At 36.0% G+C, this 7,667-nt stretch overlaps 1 non-coding gene across 1 annotated transcript; it reads right to left on the reverse strand.

Moving 5' to 3' along the window:
- Window positions 1–6,843: 6,843 nt before the first annotated feature.
- On the reverse strand, window positions 6,844–6,962 carry LOC120146148. Its single transcript, XR_005518187.1, has one exon. It is a non-coding gene; the product is annotated as a 5S ribosomal RNA (ribosomal RNA).
- Between the last annotated feature and the right edge of the window lie 705 nt (window positions 6,963–7,667).

The following is a 7,667-nucleotide window of genomic DNA, read 5'->3' on the forward strand; positions in this document are numbered from 1 at the left end:
CCACTAGTATGTCGTCCAAGCTGAAGAGGAGTGTCATGTAATTTCCATGATCTCATGTACTTTTTCTATGTTTTAACATTAGTAGACCCATGATCCACCCACTCCTACATATGTTATGACTTAGTCCAAGAAAGAAACCTTCCAGTCGAGGACTTAGAGATAGAAGTCAGAGTGTCTAGTCCTCTTGGGTTAGACATTTTGGTCGAAAAGATCCACCGCCGATGTCCAGTTAAAATTCAATGCCAAATTTTCTCAACCGATCTAATAGAGTTTCCATTTAGAGAGTTCGATTTGATCTTGGGCCTGGATTGGCTTTCGGAGCACAACGCTAGCTTAAGGTGTAAGGCTAGACAACTCAAGCTCATGAAGAATTATGGAACCAAAGTGGTGATGTTTGGCGAGAAATCTAGGTGCTCAAGGATCGTTTAGGCAGTAAAGGCTCAAAAGATGATCGATCGGGACTGTGAATCCTTTTTAGCTCATGCGATCGATGCCGGTGTAAGGCTAGACAACTCAAGCTCATGAAGAATTATGGAACCAAAGTGGTGATGTTTGGCGAGAAATCTAGGTGCTCAAGGATCGTTTAGGCAGTAAAGGCTCAAAAGATGATCGATCGGGACTGTGAATCCTTTTTAGCTCATGCGATCGATGCCTAAATTTCTATCCCCACCATCAATGATATTCGAACCGTTAGTGATTACCCTGATGTGTTTCCATAAGAATTATCGGGATTATCGCCAGATTGAGATATAGAATTTGGCATTATGGCATTATCGGGTTCTACTCCATATCAATTGCTCTCTATCGTATGGAACTGACAGAGCTCAAGGAGTTAAAATTCCAACTTCAATAGTTGTTGGAGAAGTGTTTCATTTGACCAAGCATTTCTTCTAGGGGAAAGTCATTCATTTTTTTAAAGAAGGATGATGGGTCGATGAGGTTGTGTACTAACTACTGTTAGCCAAAAAACTATTAAGATTCGATATCTACTCTCTAGGATAGATGACCTTTTCAACCAGCTTAAGAAAGCGTGTGTGTTCTCTAAGATAGACATAAGATTTGGGTACTTCAAGTTGAAGGTTAAGGATACCAATATAGCAAAGACAACGTTTAAGACGAGGTATGGCCATTATGAGTTCCTTATAAAGCCGTTTGGACTCACCAATGCCCCGACGTCATTCGTAGACATAATAAACTGATTTTTCACCTATATTTAGATCAATTTATAGTGGTTTTCATAGATGACATCCTCATGTACTCACGATCTGAGGAAGAGCATGACATACATCTCTGTATAGTTCTTTAGACTTTCTAAGACATTCAGTTATTCGCCAAGTTGGGGAAGTATGAATTATAATTGTCCGAGGTTTTATTTATGGGCCAAATTGTGGCAGCAGATGGTATCTGGGTCGATCCCAAAAAGATTCAACTCGTATTAGAGTAAGAACCGCTTTAGAATTTGACCGAAGTGCGTTGTTTTTTTGGTCCTTGTTTGTTATTATCATTGATTTGTAAAGGGTTTCTCGAAGATAGCTACCCCAATTAATAAACTACTTCAAAAAGGAATTCCATTTGTATGGGAAGAGAAGTGAAATAAAAGCTTTGATCAATTGGATATCATATTAACACAAGCCCGCATTTTAACCTAACCGGAGTCAGGAAAAGAATTCACAGTGTTTAGCGATGCCTCGCTGAATTACATTGGGTGTGTCCTTATGCAAAAAGGGACAGTGGTAGCTTATGCATCTCTTTAACTCAAGCTCAATGAGCGAAATTATCCCACCCACGATTTAGAACTTGTAGCGGTAGTTTTTGTGCTTAAGATCTGGAGACATTACTTGTCTGGTGAGAAATTTCATAATTTTACCTACCACAAGAGCCTTAAGTACCTACTCATGACGAAATAGTTGAATTTGAGGCAGTGTAGATAAGTCAATTTGTTAACGAATTATGACTGAATAATCGACTATCAACCCAGAAAATGAATGTTATTGCTAATGCTTTGAGTAGAAAGTCGATGTCGGAGTTGTGAACCTTGTTAAAATACTTGAGTTTATCTAATAATAGTGGGTTGTTGATCGAACTTTGTGTAAAACACAAGTTAGTAGGTGAAGTTAAGAGGCTATAGATTTCAGACAATCACTTAAGGAATCACATGGAGCTAGTCCACCGAGGCAAGGCCCCACATTTTGAATTACACAACAGAGGCTCACTTTAGTTTAGAGGTCGTTTATGTATGCCTGCTGATGAGTAATTACTTAGTAAGATCATCCATGAAGCACATTATAGTCCACTCTTAGTTCATCGGGGTAGTAACAAGATGTATCAAGAGCTTCGATTGATGTATTGGTGGCCATGTATGAAAAGGGAAGTGTTTGAGTTCATTGCGAAGTGCTTTGTATGTTAGCAAGTTAAAGGTGAACATTAGGTTTCATTAGGGTAACTCCAACTGATTTAGATACCACAGTGGAAGTGGGATAGAGTGACTATGGATTTCATGATTGGGTTACCGATAATTGGACAAAAGGCACGATGCAATGTGGGTTATAATTGCTCAATTGACCAAAACAACACACTTCCTCCCAGTTCAGATGGATTACAGCTTAGAGAGGGTAGTGTAGCTATATATTTCTAAGATAGTGAGGTTCAGTGGAGTTCCAACCTCAATCATATCCGATAGAGACCCTCGTTTCACTTTCTGATTTTGGAAAGCCCTCAGTGAATCCCTAGGCACCAAGTTACACTTTAGTACCACATTTCATCCTTAGACAAATGGTCAGTCTGAGCTTGTTATCTAGATACTATAAGACATGCTCAAGTGCACCATCATATACCTTAAAGGTAGTTGGGAAGACCATTTTCCGCTAGTGGAATTCACATATAACAATAGATATCAGTCTAATATTTAGATGGTTCCTTATGAGGCTTTATATGAATGAAAGTATAGGACTCCAATTTGTTGGACCAAACTCAATGAAGTAAAGATAGTAGGCCCAAATTTGACCAAGGAAACCAAAGAGAACGTTCAATTGATTCAGAGTTGGTTAAAAAAAGCTTATAACAGACAGAGGTCGTATGTAGGCTTAAAAAGCAAATATATTGAGTTTACTATAGGAGATAAGGTGTTTCTCAAGGTATCCCTATGGAAGAAGGTGCTTTGTTTTGGGCACAAAGGAAAGTTAACTCCACGCTTCATAGGACCATATAAAATACTTGAGAAGGTTGGCCTTTTGGCATATCGATTAACTTTACCCCTAAAGTTGTAATGTACCCATAACGTGTTCCATGTATCCATGCTTAGAAGGTATCATCCTAACCTTTCCCATATAATACCCTTAGAGCAAATTGAAGTAAGCCAAGACATAACCTACAAGGAAAAACCCATAAGGATATTGACAAGAGAAGTGAATGAACTAATGAAAAAATTATTCCTTTTGTAAAGGTCCTATGGAGAAATCATGGCATCGAGGAAGCAACATGGTAAACTGAGGAGAATATGCAGATTCAATATCTCTTCTACCCAGTAAATTTCAAGGATGAAATTTCTTATTAGGAGGGGAGAGTTGTAACTCCCAAATCTTGGGTTAGTAGTTTTAGGTTAACTCGAGGAGATTTATATAAACCCATTAGACTTATAAAAAAAGCTTGGATCAATTAAGAATGTAATTGTGCTTGTTTTAAGCCCAAATAGTAGAAAAAAATGTCATTTTAATAACTAAGTGGAAGTTGAATGACTAAAACGAGCATTATACCCTCCTTTCAAAACAAAGGATGGTTTCTTTTAATGATGTTGATGTAATATGCCTTAATCACTCCCTTTTTCCCCTTATTTTTCATCATTCTTTTGTCTTCTACCAATTTTCTTCTCCTCCATCTTTCTCCCTTCAAGAAAATTATCAAAGGTGAAAACTTGGCAAAACTCAAAGATCATTTTAGGACTTATAAGGTAATAATCATAATCTACTAACCTCAAGCTTTCATTTAAGCTCTCAATCTCAAAGTTTGGTCACAATATCCATAAAATAGGTTTTAATGGGGATTCAAGAAACTAGGGATTTCTAGCCCCTTTTTAGTAAGATTTGGTATAGAAAAGTGTTCTTAGCATTACCTTGGTCTCTTAATCAATTTAGTAACTCATTTTCCCTATGTTATATTAATGAGAAATGTTAGAGAAGGTTCTAAATCCAAAGGAAAAGAGAAGTTAACTCTTGGTTTATTCTGAGACGTTTCTAGTAGTTAATCTTAAAGGTATCACATTTTTAACCTTCCTATACCATTTGTGGGTCATTAATTGCATTTGTTTAGCTAGCACTAGTTTATGAAATATTTGAGCATGTTAATGGTAGATTCTAGCTTGAAGTGTTTTTAAACATGAAAATAACTCCTTATAACCTCTATACACTTAAAAAGACTTAAACATCAACTAATGGCCTTAAGAGGGAAAATAGGTAAGGTAAGGCTAAAGTTTCGTGCCCAAAACAGGGCATTTCTGGTTTTGAGTATCGGTATTGAAAGAACATTATCTATATTATTCATCAGCTAGCTTGAAATAAGAGAGTTTTGGAAGGGTAAATATCGATACTTATCCATAGAATATTGATATTGTTGGTCTGATTTTGGTACTCACAGGGTAGTATTGATACCGAGTATACTTAGTAGATTCTAGTAGGCAATTTAGCATCAATACTCATAGGAGTACCGATACTGGGGGTAGAGTATCGATACTCCCAGTAGGGATATTGATAGTTAGGCATTTTTCAAAACGATACTCCAATTAAGAGTATCAGTGCCCTCGTCATAATTTAATTAAGAAACTCATCACATCTCAAGTATTTTTTGTTAGGGGGTCAAAGGCCATCTAAACTCCATAAATAAGATTTCAAGTGAGAACATAATTAATGACTTTAATTACATCTAGAAACGATATAAATTAGGAAATTGTAAAACTAACCTTGTATGGTGCTCGAGAAACAATCAGAACACATGGGTTACTATAGTAGCTAAGTAAACGTTTGTGTGGTAGAATGTCAGGACAAGTCTCAATTAGTGCATAAGGCACTTCTTTACTGACCGGGCGTAGATGCCCCAAGTACTTGTATAGAGTAGATTGGTTGGGTGAACTTTTTCGATGTATAAATTTCATATCTCACCCTAGGTATGCTAGAGGGGTGTGTGTCTGAGATGTAGCGAAACCATCCAACCATACCATAATGTCTACCTCTGTATGTATGTTTAGCTTAGCATCTCCTCATGCTAATAATTATGTTTTCTAGCATGTTCGTGTAGTGGACATATGTAGTATAAATTGGTCATTAGCGTGTCACTGAGATTATGAGCTCAACATTCAAATTTTTTTTTCACGTCCAGGTTCTTAGGAGGAGCGTTTGAAGAGCTTATCGTGCAGTCTGCATTCTAGATAGTATAGAGGACTCAGATAGACTCGAAGGTCTCCTAGACCGCTCTCAGTCCACTCTATCTCTATAAGGAGTTGTAGCCTTAACCTTTTGAGTACATCTTGAGTATATTGTTAAAGGGCATGTATTATATTTGGACCTTTTGTATTCAAGTCAACTATTTTTTGAGATACTCTTTTAAATCAGTTTAGATGTATTTTGGGGGTTACCAATTTGTAAACTTAATTATTATTATTTTATTTTATGATTATAATAGATGCTCTTAAATTGGTTTTTATAATTGCTTTAATTTTTTTTTTGGATAAACCACTTCAATGGTCCCATTTAGCACACTAATACTTTGATCTTTGAATCCTAGTAGAAGGATTCTACACTTCTACTCAGGACGTATAGAGGACTCATATAGACTCGAAGGTCTCCTAGACCGCTCTCGGTCCACTCTATCTCTATAAAGAGTCGTAGCCTTAACTTTTTTGGCATCCTTTGTTCTCTCTACCAAAACATTGAACATCTCGTCATGATGGGTCACTACCTGCCTACGCAACTCATATATAAGTTTACAAGCAATCTTAGAAAATTTATCCTTCTCAATAGGTACCAAACTTGAACCATACTTCAACAACTTCAGGAACTCAATCTCATACACAGAAGTAGTCATATCTCTCTAAACTAGGTCCTAAAACTACTATCGTCTCTGCGTCAGATATCACTCTCCCTGGAAACGGTTCCTAAAATGCTTTATAAATAAATCCCACGTCAGACAATCGATTGGAACACTACTCACTACAACCAAGTGTGGGCATTCATATTCAACATAGAGACAACTCTCAAATATCTCTTCCCAATTGGTCAACACATCTCTTAGTATCGCAATGCCAATCATCAACCTCAGTCATAGCTCTATTAGTAGGGCCTCCAAAAGTCCTAACTCCATTAGCAATAAGGGTCTAAGTGATGGGAACTTCAGGTGTGACACCTACAACATGGATTACACCCTAAATCAACTGAATTAATTGCCTACAGAGATTCTCATCCAAAAAAAAACTTGCAGGCTCGGTCCTAGAAACTGACACTCCACTAATCAGGATGGTCAAACCTATACCAAGGGTATCTGGTGGATCTATTAGAGTTGTAGGGGTTCGAGGGGTAGAAGGATCTATCGGAGCCGGATGATCTAGAAGCGTATTATTTAACGGGTCAGTAAATCTAGTCGTTTGACCTCACCTAGTGTTATTCTCAGGGAATCTCGAGGCTTACTACATAAAGATAAAACTTAATATTATATTTGACACTTGGAGTCCTATAAACAGTTAAAGTCATAAAAATTTGGTGACATGGACTTTGTAACTCGATTTGTAAAACATTTCACAACCTTACTTTTATTTAAGACTCATCAATAGTCTGAGGTTTTATTTTAATTTATATTTGAGGGGTGCAACACGAGGACTTCCCAGGAGGTCACACATCCTAGTACTACTCTCGCCCAAGCACGCTTAATTGCAGAGTTCTTATGGGATCCGATGCATTAGTGCTGGTAGGATCACACCCGTCATGACTTACGCCCTTAATTTATTTAAGGTATTCTCTTTGTTATCGTTTTCTTCTAATTCATCCTCACAAGACTTTCAAAACTCGGATTCTACGAATCATAATAGTATTTAATGGGAATATTACAAACATTATATGAATATGTTAGAAAAATATTAATTCAATGATAGGTTTTTATTATTATGATTAGTTTCTGAATTTTCAAATTAAAAAATATAAAATTTTATTCATACATCGTGATATAACAAACATTATATGAATATGTTAGAAATATACTAATTCAATGTAGGTTTTTATTATTATGATTAGTTCCTAAATTTTCAAATTAAAAAATATAAAATTTTATTTAGACATCGTGATACCACTAATTGTAATCTCGTAGACCTAGCCTATATTTTACGACTGAATCTAGTGAATTACAATAAAAATTTTTGAAATATTTTCAAAATTTTAATTAAAATTATAAAGTCAAATTGACTAATATAAAACATAAATTATCACGACTAAAATAAAATACCCAATAATTAGTGACAAAATAATTCATGCATCAGTTGTAATATAAATTGTCATAACACTAGTATGTCGAAATATAGGTACATTTCACCACAATAAAGGCAGTTTGAAAGATAAAAACATTACAAAAAATATATTGTATGAAATGTGTTGATCCTCCAAGTGTCGAGTCTAGGATGTCTATCCAAAAGT

Source organism: Hibiscus syriacus, unplaced genomic scaffold, assembly GCF_006381635.1.
Source record: "Hibiscus syriacus cultivar Baekdansim isolate YM2019G1 unplaced genomic scaffold, ASM638163v2 tig00110895_pilon, whole genome shotgun sequence".
In the NCBI taxonomy this organism is placed as follows: domain Eukaryota; kingdom Viridiplantae; phylum Streptophyta; class Magnoliopsida; order Malvales; family Malvaceae; genus Hibiscus; species Hibiscus syriacus.